At 40.2% G+C, this 11,930-nt stretch overlaps 1 non-coding gene across 1 annotated transcript; it reads left to right on the plus strand.

Moving 5' to 3' along the window:
- Positions 1–5,632: 5,632 nt before the first annotated feature.
- On the plus strand, positions 5,633–5,740 carry LOC114047409. Its single transcript, XR_003569597.1, has one exon. It is a non-coding gene; the product is annotated as a U6 spliceosomal RNA (small nuclear RNA).
- The last annotated feature ends 6,190 nt before the right edge of the window (positions 5,741–11,930 follow it).

An 11,930-nucleotide genomic window follows, 5' to 3' on the forward strand; every position in this document is an offset into this window, starting at 1 on the left:
ATCCAGAGAAAGAACTATGGAGTCTGAATGCAGATTGAAGCATACTACTTTCTCTTTTTATTTTCTCTCTCATGGTTTTTCCCTTTTGTTCTTATTCTTCTTTCATAACATGACTATTGTGGAAATATGTTTAATATGATTATACATGCATAGCAATTTGGAATTCAAAATCTTATAAAAGTTAATGTTGATAATTAAAAATTAATTAATTAATTAAAAAAAAACAGAGAGGAGAGATATCCAGGAGGAAAAGATGGTCAACAGTTTCAGACATTGCAGAGAAGTCAGAAGAATGAGGATGATAAAAAAGATTCAATTTCTCATTTGATAGGTCATTAGCAATTCTGGATAGAGAAATTTCAGCTAAACAATGTTAGGAAGCCATATTGCAGACAGTTCATATGAAAGCAAGAAGAGAGGAAGTAAAGGAAGAAAATGTAGATGGTTTTTTCAACAGTTCAGCTGAGAAGATGGAAGGAGAAATAAGATGATAGAAAGTATGGTAGGATCTTGGGGTTTTTTTTTAAAGGATGAGACTTGCTTATGTTTGTAGGCATCAGGGAAGGGAGCAGTAGATGATGAGATAGTGAAGATTAGATAACAGGATTAATAGTAGGAATAATCTTCTAGAGAAATAGAAAGGGATAGGATACAAGGTAAAGATGGAGGGGTTTCTTCATCAGAGAGTGTAATGAAGGAGAATATCATAAATGAAGATGTCAGAGTGATGGGAGAGGAGAGTAGAGGGAGCTCCCATCAAATGTCCCTAATTTTTTCAGTGAAGTATGAGGGGAGAGCTTCAGCTGAGAAGGCTTAGGGATTCTCTTCCTTGGCTTTCCAATGACTTGAGGAATCTCTCCAAGGAGCAGCTAGTTGGTGCAGAGGATAGAGTGCCTGCCCAGAAGTCAGAAAGATGAGTCTTCCTGAGTTGGATCTAGTCTCAGACACTAGTTGTGTGGCCCTGGGCAAGTCACTTAACCCTGTTTGCCTCCATTTCCTCATCTGTAAAATAAGCCAGAAAAGGAAATGGCAAACCACTCCAGTACAGTTGCCAAGAAATTTCCAAATAGGGTCACAAAGAGTCAGACATGACTGAAAATGACCGAACATCAACTGCTGTCAGAAGGCTTACATTTAATTCCTTCCTCCAAAGCTTAACTAGCTATAAGTCCTTGGACAAATCACATCACCTCCCTGGGCCGTAGCTTCTATATTTTTAAATAGGGTTAATAAAGTTTGATAACATCCAATGAGCTCAACAGGAAGCAGACCATAGAAGGTGCTCTCTCTCCTCCTCCCTCTCCCCCTCCTCTTTCCCTTCTCCTTCCCTTCTTTCCCTATCCCCCACCTCAACCTGCTCATCTGGTTGCTGTCTCATACCACTTGGATGAACATGGAGTTACTAGTTACATTCTTTCCAATAAGGTGAAACTCTATATGTTTTAACCATCTGCCCTGCCTCTGCACCCTCTGGCCCACTGAACCTCATCATTTTCCCTGTCCCTATGATCTCCATATACCACCCCACCCACCCACTGCCAATGTGCTCTAAGGATCCTTGGACTGTGCCATCAAACCTGAAGATGCTTGCTTAGGATTCCTGGGCCTTTCCATGTACCCTGCAACTGACCCTTCTTACATTTATGGTCTTTCTCCATTAGAATGTAAGATTTTTGAAAGCAGAGGCTATCTCACTTTTCAACTCGTATTTCTAATACTTAGCACAGTGCTTAGGATTTAATAAATGTTTTTTAATTCAATCATTCATTCATTTATTCACTACATACTTCAAAGAGTTTTGAGGAAAGTGCTTTGTAAACTTCAAACAACTACAAAAATGTGATATGTAGTTGTTATTGTTATCACATTCTCATCTTTTTGGATGGGGTTCAGAAAGAAACAGACTTGAAACAAGTCAATATCCAATTGTTATTCGTTAATATTCAATATCCAATGCACTATTGCATGGATGGGTAAAATAACTGTCTTTTGTAGTTGAATAAAAGCATTAGCATGTGAGTTCCCCTTCTAGGGTTTCATTGAAGGCATACTCAGTGCAGCTTCAATAGCAGACAGAGCAACAAGAGTGATAGCTGTCATACTTCAGCCTGGGCCCATGTGATTTTGATCCCTTTGGCCAGGTCTCTTTTAAAGCTTTCCATTTTAAGTAGATCATGAGTATTTGGGAAAGCAATATATTTTTTAACTTGATGATGATGATGTAAACTAGTGGTGCTGTAGATAGATTGCTGTCCTTGGAGTCAGGTACTTCAGGTACTTCTGAGATGTGGACCTTGGACAAGTCACTTAACTTAAACTCAGTTTCCTTATCTGTAAAACAGGAGAAATAATAGCACCTACCTTCCATGGTTGTCGTGAGGATTAAATGAGATAATACATGTAAAACACTTTGTAAACCATAAAGCACTGTATAAATGTTAGGCATTATCATTTTGATGATCTCATTTTCATCTTTTCTGATGAAGTTCAGAGAGAAATAGTCCTGAGATAAGTCATTTTCCTGACAACAGGATAGCAACAGAGACTAGTCCTGTGAATTCATTGGTATAAGGAACTTCTAGGTGAGGAAATTCTCTCCCCTGATAGAGGTCAGCACCTTCTCAGCACCTTCTCTTCTTAGAGAGTTGCTAGAGCCCTGACAGTTAGGTGACTTACTTCTCCAAGGTTGCACAGCAAACACATGTCAGAGGTGGGACCCGAACCCAAGTCTTCCTGGCTTCCAGATCAGCTCTCTACCTACTATACCTTGGCTACTGTTATTCTTTAATATTTAATTTTCAAAGCATGATTGTGCAGGTGGATAAAATGACTACTTTTGCAGTTGAATAAAAGTATTGGAATTTAAGCTTATCTCCTGTAGACTCACTGAAAACATCTTCAGGACAATCCCAATAGCAGATAGGGTGATGTGGAGGAACAGAAAGAAAAGGGGAAGAGGAGGGGAAAGAGGAGAAGAAGTAAGAGGAGGAGGAGGAGGAGGAAGAGGAGAGAAGAAGAGGAGGAGGAGGGAAGAGGGGGAAAAGGAGGAGGGGAAAGGAGGAAGAAGAGGAGGAGAAGAAGGAAGAGAAGGAGGAGGAAGAGGAGAAGGTTGAGGGGAAAGGAGATGGGAAGAGGGGGAAGAGGATGAAAAGGGAGGAGAGAGGAGAGAGGAGTGGGAAGAGAAGGAGATTGAGGGGAAGGAGGAGAAGGGAAGAGGAGGAGGAAGAGGGCTGAAAGCTGGAAGGACCCAAGCAAACTACCCCCCTGACACAGTCCATTGGGCCCCCTGGAGGACATGACATTTCTGGGCATCAGGGCTCTTACAGATAAGCACCACTGGGCCAGGACGATTTGTGAAATCAAAATGTGTGGCTGTGATAGAGATGTGGCATTTCAGTCTATTGATCAATGACACAAGAAGTAAAACACAAGGATAAAAATGCATTGGGAGGTCATGTTGTCAGAGGCAAATAGAGGCTTCTGCTGTCTGTTTTGAAGAGAGAGAGAGAGAGAGGGAGGGAGGGAGAGCAGCTACAAAGCAAGAAGTAAATTGCATCTAAGGATTTATATTGGTTTTTAAAGGTTTAAGCCTCACTGTCACTGGAAAAAAGGAATTCAGGAACTTTTAATATTCTCTGGATTGGTCTTGTACTATATGCATAAGGAAGGAGGCTGATCGGGAGAATTTCTCACTTGACAGGCAAAGGGTATGTTTCTGTTTGTCTGCAGACAAGGCAAAGGATTGGGATCTCAGCAAACATTCCAGCTGTACACCATTAGGGTGACAACTTTCTGTATATGTGCAAGACAGACCACATGCCTGCTTCTCCCCATTGCAATTCCCTCCCCTCCCCTGGTGACCCAGTTGTTAGCTTTCTTGTCAGTGAAACAGCCAATATAGATGGTTTTTCTCCATGAGTGTCACTCAGGACCTAAAAGACCTAAGAGTGTGCCAGTCTGGCTTCAAGGTGTCTGTGCACCCGACCTCTAATGTATTTGCCAGGAAGGACTAAAAAGAAAGTGCCATAGATAACCAAAGAGACCAAAGGATTGGAAGCTGGAAGAGACCATAGAGAGCACGCAGCCTAACACTCCTTCATTTTGCAGAGAAGACAGCTGAGGCCCAGGTCAGTCAAAAGTTTTGTTCAGCCTAAAATCAGACAGGTAGTAAGCAAAAGTGCTGAGATTTAAACCTAGGTCTTTCATCTCCAAAACCAGTGTTTTATTCCCCTCCCCAAGGGCTCAAATATGATGTCAATGAGATGAAAGGGGATGAATATTGACCAGGAGTCTGCAGACCTGGTTCATAAATAATAGCTCACATTTAAATAGGGCTCGAAGGTTGACAAAATACCTTACATACATTATCTCATTTGGTCCTTATAACAACTCTTTCTGTTTTCTATATAAGGAAACTAAGGGTCCAGAGAGATTAAGGGGCTTTCTGAGGGTCCCATAATTTGTAAGTGCCTAGACACACAAATTCATGAATCATTCCATATTTACAAAAATTCTCAATGAAAAAAAGGTTCAGGGTCCAGACACAAGAGCTGGGTAGTCTCACTGTCCTCTGCAGGATGATCAGACCACATCTGTATTATTACATTAGTTCTAAGTATCTCATAAAAACCTTGACAAATGAAAACAAGCCCAGAGGAGATTGACCTGGATAGGGAGGATACTGGACACCATGCCATATGCACCTATGTAAAAGGAGTTAGTCTGCTTTCCTTAAAGCACTTAAATTCAAAGCAGGATTTGAATCCATGTCTTCCTGACTCCAACTCTAGTGCTCTCATGTTGGAAAATGCCATGGCCTCTATGAATTAGAGATGTAATGGAAAATTTCTTCCCCTCTTTTAGTCTCATTTTCCTCAAGTATAAAATGAAAATCTCAGACAAATCCTCTCAAACATCCCTTCCAGCTCCATCATTCTGTGACCTGTGATTCTATGATTGACTGACTAATTTTTAAAATATATATATATTTTTTTAATTAAAAAGTTTGTGATCTTGGTGACTTTTCTGACTTAGTTTGAAGCACAGCACAGAGGAGGAGGAAGAGGAGGGAGGATACACACAGCAGTGAAGGGAGCATTGGTCTCTAAACCTGGAGTAACTGGGAGAAAGGGAATTGGGGTTTTATAAATTATTTACAAGCCTGCTGCCACCATACTATAAAGGGAGCACAGCCATAGCTTTCCCATGGCAAATTGAAAGGGTTTTGGTCTTGGGCTTCCTTTACTCGGTCTAGGAGGTAGAATTATATGGGTTTAGTTTAGGAAACAGCAGGGAAACAAGGTAGAAAAAGAAGGGGCAGAGGCATGTAGGTGGAGGAAATGACATAACAAAATTCTAGCCACATTGAGGATGATAATAATAATATTAATGATGATGACAGATTAATTACTGATACATTCGGAGCCAGCCTTAGAAGGCTAACAAATGTGCTAAAGGAATGCCTGTTTTCATCTCAAAGGGATGTTTATAAGGTCTTTGATTGCAAAAGGATAGGGTGTACCCCTTTAGTAGACTACTAGCTCAATAAGAGCCAATAATTAGACATGGAAGTGCCCCCCCCCCAAAAAAAATAAGTTAATGCTTTAGGTTGCCTTAAGAAAGGCCCAGGGTCACGCTCACTTTGGCAGCACATATACCAAAATTAGAATGATAAAGAGAAGATTAGCCATGGCACCTATGCAAGGATGACACACAAATTCATGAATCATTCTGTATTTACAAAAATTCTCAATGAAAAAAAAAGGTTCAGGGTCCAGACACAAGAGCTGGTAGTCTCACTGTCCTCTGCAGGATGATCAGACCATATCTGTATTATTACATTAGTTCTAAATATCTCATTTGATGAAAAACCTTGACAAATGAAAATGAGCCCAGAGGAGATTGACCTGGGTGGGGAGAATACTGGACACTATATCATAAGTACCTATGAAAAAGGAGTTAGTCTGCTTTCCTTAAATAATAAAGGACTTAGAAGGGACATAGTAGCTGTCTTGAAGTAACTAAAGAGTTGACCTGTGGAAAAGAAATTAGGCTTGTTCTGCTTGCCCCCAGAGAGAAAAATGAGGAATAACAGGTGAAAATTATAGAAAGGCAGAAAAGTAAAGCTCTGCGAATGGGGAATAGGCTATTTTAGGAGGTCACTGGTCAACCCCACTACTGGAGGGTTGCTCCAGTAAGTTGCTCCAGGAGGCTGCCTGATTAGTCGTCAAACATGCTTTATAGGGGAGTCTTATTCAGATATACATTGTAATAGGTCCCTTCCAACTCTGAGATTCTTTGATTTTGTGACCTTGAAACCCATATGGAAATTTGTTAAGAGAAAGGTAAACATCACAGTCCAATTTAGACCTGCCAATAGTAAATTAGGAAAGTTCACCATCAGACTTCTCCCCAATACCATGGCCTTCGTAGTCATGTTTCTGACCATCTGCTGTCATAGAATCACAGCTTTAGTGCTACAAGTGATCTCAGAAATCATCTAGTCAGGCATGCTGATTTTATAGATGAGGAAACTGATGTCCAGAGAGGTTAAGTTATTTGCCCAAGGTCGTACATAGCAAAACATCACACAATAGAAAAGAGGTGGGCTCTACTCAACTATTTCTCTAAGGAACATGCCTTAGCTCTCTCCTTTGTTTGTGATGGAACCATGTGCTATTTCATGACTCGTAAGTAATTAGTGACCTGTGAGACTATAATTACTCCCGACCAAGTGATCTGGGTGTTTATTGGACTTGGATCAGTGTCTCCAATCTGTTGATTTGATTTCACAAAGAATCACATCGCAATCACTGTACCCTCTGCCTCCTGCTCAGCAATAGATAATAGAGCAATCTTTAAATATAGCAAGCAGCCTAAGGTCTGAAATGCTCTCATAGGAATAAAAAACACACCAATGGCTCCATGGCAACAATGGAAATGTGTATTATGTTACCTTGAATCCTCAAGGAGAGAAACATGCTGATTGAATTCCATGGCTCCCTGGCCAGGCAAAGACAAACATTTAGAACAAGGACAGTCTAAAGCCCACCTTCCATAGAGAGAGCCAAGGAATGTCCCTCCCAGTGTGGTAGGGATTGGAAAGGGGAGTCATCAGTACCTGTTCACTCAACCATACATCACCTAGGGAAACATGGCACGTCTTAAGAGGGTAGCCCCACTCTTATACTGAGAATAATGCCATCTATAGGGTTAAATCATTCTGTCCTTGGAAATGGAAAAGAGGCAATTTGTGTCCAGTCCTCCCTTCGAGTCTATGTAAAATTAAAAAAGCAACTAGTTGTGTTTTACTGTGAAAGATATAGGCTGGCTTATTTAAGATGAAGTGTCAAGTACATCTAAGTTTGGATTATGTGAAAGACTCTGAACTCTCCCTGGGGGAATATATTTAGACTAATGCAATTAATGACAAAAGATTCTTAGGTGACTCTCCCAAAATATCCATACCTTCTGGCTTGAAGCTGTCACTCAGAGTGAAAAATCCTGTGTTTCTTTCTGGGTGGTGCAGCAGCTAGGTGGCGCAGTGGATAGAGCACCGACCCTGGGATTCAGGTGGACCTGAGTTCAAATTCGGCCTCAGGCACATAACACTTACTAGCTGTGTGACCCTGGGCAAGTCACTTAATCCCATTGCCTAGCCAACAACAACAACAAAAAAAAAAAAAAAAAAAAAGAAAAGAAAAGAAAGAAAGAAACCGGCCAGGTGCCCAGGAGATAGAGAACTGGCCCTGGAGTCAGGAATACCTGTGTTCACATCTAGCCTAAGACACTTACTAGCTGTGTGTCCCTGGGCAAATCACTTAACTTCTACCTGCCTCAATTTCCTTATCTGTAAAATAGGGAGAAATAATAGTACCTGTCTCCCGTGGTTATTGTGAAAATAAAATGAAAAAAAAATCAGTAAACCGCTTAGTGCTGTGCCAGGCATAGAGTAGGCACTATATAAATGTTGGAATCAATGTTATTATTATTATTATTATTGTTAGTATTATATTTCAGAAAGGTCTGAGTCCCAATCCTTAACTCTAAGATTTACTAGCTTGTGTGACCATGAACAAGTCAGCTAGCCTCTCTGAGACTTAGTTTCCTCAGCTGTAAAATGATGATAATACCACCTGTAGTGTAGCTGTTCAGAGTTGTTGTGAAGCATGAACAAGACAACAATTATAAAGTGCTTTGTAAACACTAAGGAATGAGATGAGTGCTATCTATACTGTAGCTCTCACTCAGCAAGCCCTCAAGTGATGCTTGCTGAATTTAAATGAATAAAAAAGTAACTCCCCTCTCCTTCAGTGTGTCATTAAATCCAATGGAAGTGAAGAGATTTGGGGTTAAGGTGTTGAAGGCTCCTGTTGGAATGCAAATATATTAACAGGGAGGGGAGATAGTTTCAGTCCTCAGCCACTAATCTTTTACCATATTTATCGTATTAGTCAGACCCTTAGCAATGAGGACACTATATAGGTAAATGCTATTGTGGGAGAGGGTCAGAAATAACCCTCAGCCCTGGACTATTTGGGGAGGGCAACTGAGAAGCCAGGAATCAGAGCTGAGGTACCAGAAAGGATCCAGCCTGCTTTCCATTCTATGGCTGGTCGATGCTGTTCCATCATTATTGTATTTCTCCTTCTACCACCTTTGCCACACCCTCCCCATCCCCAGGTTTGCCTTTGTACCCTGTAATCTTCCGTTTTAGCACATTCCCTCTAAACCACTAGAAATTGGATTCGGGGACTGAAATTTGAATCCTAGCCCTGACATTTATTAGCCACATGACCTGGGCAAGTCATATATGATTTCTGAAACTTGTTTTCCTCCTCTTCAAATTGAAATAACAATACTTGTAATGAGAGACTGTGTGGGCTGGCCTCAAAACCAAGAAGGCCAGGTTTCAAATTCTGCATCCAAAACATGGGCAAATCACCTAACTTTTATTTAGCAAAAAAATAAAATAAAATTTTGTTGATTTCTTTTGTTTTTATAGTGCCTAAATTTTCCCCAGAATCTCTTTCTCTACTTTCCCAGAAAGCTATCACATATGACAAAGAATATTTTAAAGGAAAAAAAAAAGGAAAAAGAGAAAAAAAATCAGAAAAACTGATAAATATCTTAAAAAGTAAAATATGTGCAGTATTTCACACCTGTGGACCTCCTACCACTGCAAAGGAGTGGAAGAGATATCTTCTCCTATCTCTTTTTCTTTTTTTTTTCTTTTCGGAAATTTATTAATTTTATTAGTTAAGACTTCAAAAAAAGTGACCATAAGAGTAGCACTTACTAACCCATATGCTTACTTTCCCATATATACGTATGTAATTTTTTTCTTTTTTATTAATAAATTTATTTATTTTTAGTTTTCAACATTTACTTCCGCAAGATTTTGAGTTCCAAATTTTCACCCCATCTCACCCTTCCCCCATCCCAAGATGGCATGCATTCTGAATACCCCTTTCCCTGGTCTGCCTTCCGTTCTATCTCTCCCCTTCTCTTATCCCCTTCCCCTTCTATTTTCCTGTAGGGCAGGATAGATTTCTGTACCCCATTTCCTGTATTTCTTATTTCCCAGTTGCATGTGAAAACATTTTTTTAAAACATGTGTTTTTAAAACTTTGGGTTCCAAATTTTCTCCCTTCCCCCCTCCCCACCCACCCTCATTGAAAAAGCAAGCAACTCAATATAGTTTATACATGTGCAGTTATGCAAAACACTTCCACAGTAGACATGCTGGGAAAAACTAACTCTATTTCCCTTAATCCTATCCTGCCCTCCCCCATTTATTCTATTCTTTCTTTTGACCCTGACCCTCCTCAGAAGTATTTGCTTCTGATTACCCCCTTTCCCAATCTGCCCTCCTCTCTATCATCCCCCTACTCTCTTGTCCCCTTTCCCCCCTATTTTCCTGTAGGGTAAGACAGATTTCCATACCCAATTGAGTGTGTATGTTATTCCCTCCTGAAGTCAAATCTTATGAGAATAAGACTCACTCACTCCCTCTCACCTTCCCCTGTTTCCCCTCCACTGTAAGAGCCTTTTCTTTTCTGTTTTTTGTGAAACAATTTACCCTGTTCTACCTCTCCCTTTCTCCTTCTAGTATAATCCTCTCTCACCCCTTAATTTTATTCTCCAGATATGACCCCCTTCATCTTCAATTCACCCTGTGCCCTCTATCTATCTATCTATCTATCTATCTATCTATCTATCTATCTATCTCTATATATACATACATATAATGTTTTCCCCTCCAACTACCCTAATACTGACAAAGGTCTCATGAGTCACAAATATCATCTTTCCATGCAGGAATGTAAACAGTTCAACCTTAATAAGTCTCCTATGATTTTCTCTTTCCTGTTTACCTCTTCCTGTTCCACTTGAGTCTTGTATTTGAAAGTCAAATTTTCTATTTAGCTCTGGTCTTTTCATCAAGAATGCTTGAAAGTCCTCTATTTCACTGAATGACCATTTTTTCTCCTGAAGGATTATACTCAGTTTTACTGGGTAGGTAATTCTTGGTTGTAATCCTATCTCCTTTGCTCTCCCGAATATTATATTCCATGCCCTGCGGTCCCTTAATGTAAAAGCTGCTAACTCTTATGTTATCCTGATTGTATTTCTACAATATTTGAATTGTTTCTTTCTGTCTGCTTGCAATATTTTCTCCTTGACCTGGGAACTCTGGAATTTGGCTACAATATTCCTAAAAGTTTTCCTTTGGGAATCTCTTTCAGGAGGAGATTGGTGGATTCTTTCAATTTCTATTTTGCCCTCTGGTTCTAAAATATCAGGGCAGTTTTCCTTGATAATTTCTTGAAAGATAATGTCTAGGCTCTTTTTTTGATCATGGCTTTCAGATAGTCCAATAATTTTTAAATTCTGTCTCCTGGATCTATTTCCTAAGTCAGTTGTTTTTCCAATGACATATTTCACATTGTTTTCTAATTTTTCATTCTTTTGGATTTGTTTTACAGTGTCTTGATTTCTCATAAAGTCACTAGCTTCCAATTGCTCTATTCTAATTTTTAAGGAAGTATTTTCTTCAGTAATCTTTTGGACTTCCTTTTCTATTTGACCAATTTTGCTTTTTAGGGCATTCTTCTGCTCATTGGCTTTTTGAACCTCTTTTGCCATTTGGGTTAGGCTATTTTTTAAGGTATTATTTTCTTCAGTATTTTTTTTTGGTCTCCTTTAGCAAGCTGTTGACTTGTTTTTCATGATTTTCTTGCATCACTCTCATTTCTCTTTCCAGTTTTTCCTCTACTTCTCTTACTTGCTTCTCAAAACCCCTTTTGAGCTCTTCCAAGGCCTGGGACTGATTCATATTTTTCTTGGAGGCTTTGGATGTAGGATCTTTGACTTTGTTGTCTTCTTCTGGTTGTAAGTTTTGATCTTCTTTGTCACCAAAGTAAGATAACATAGTCTGACTCTTTTTGCACTGCTTACTCATGATCCCGGCCAGTAACTTGAGCTTTAAACTCCTTGTTAAGGTAAGAGTCTGCTTCCAATGTGGAGAATATAGTGTCCTAAGCTTTGGGGGTTTGTACAGCTCTTTTCAGAGATACTTCTAGGGACCTGTAAATTTTTAATTCTTCCAAGGTGGTATGATAAGGGGCAAGGTGTTTCCTCTCCACCGCCTCAACAAGTTCCACCATGCCAGCTCTCCTCCTGGTCCCAGGACTCCCCCTCAAAACTGTGACCCAGATCCAAGCATGAGCAGAGCAAGAGATTCCTGCCTCAGCTCTGGCAAAGAGATTCCTACAATCCCCCTCTGATCAGCCACTTGATTCCCCCTCAGTCTGTGGGCCAGAAGCTCAGGAGGCAGCCACTGCCCCAGAGGCCCCACTCGGGACTTTCAGCTGAGACCTAGCTCCTTCTCTCACCGCAGTCACAGACTTTTCCCACTGACCTTCCAA

This window comes from Vombatus ursinus, unplaced genomic scaffold (assembly GCF_900497805.2).
Source record: "Vombatus ursinus unplaced genomic scaffold, bare-nosed wombat genome assembly UNPS02014786.1, whole genome shotgun sequence".
In the NCBI taxonomy this organism is placed as follows: domain Eukaryota; kingdom Metazoa; phylum Chordata; class Mammalia; order Diprotodontia; family Vombatidae; genus Vombatus; species Vombatus ursinus.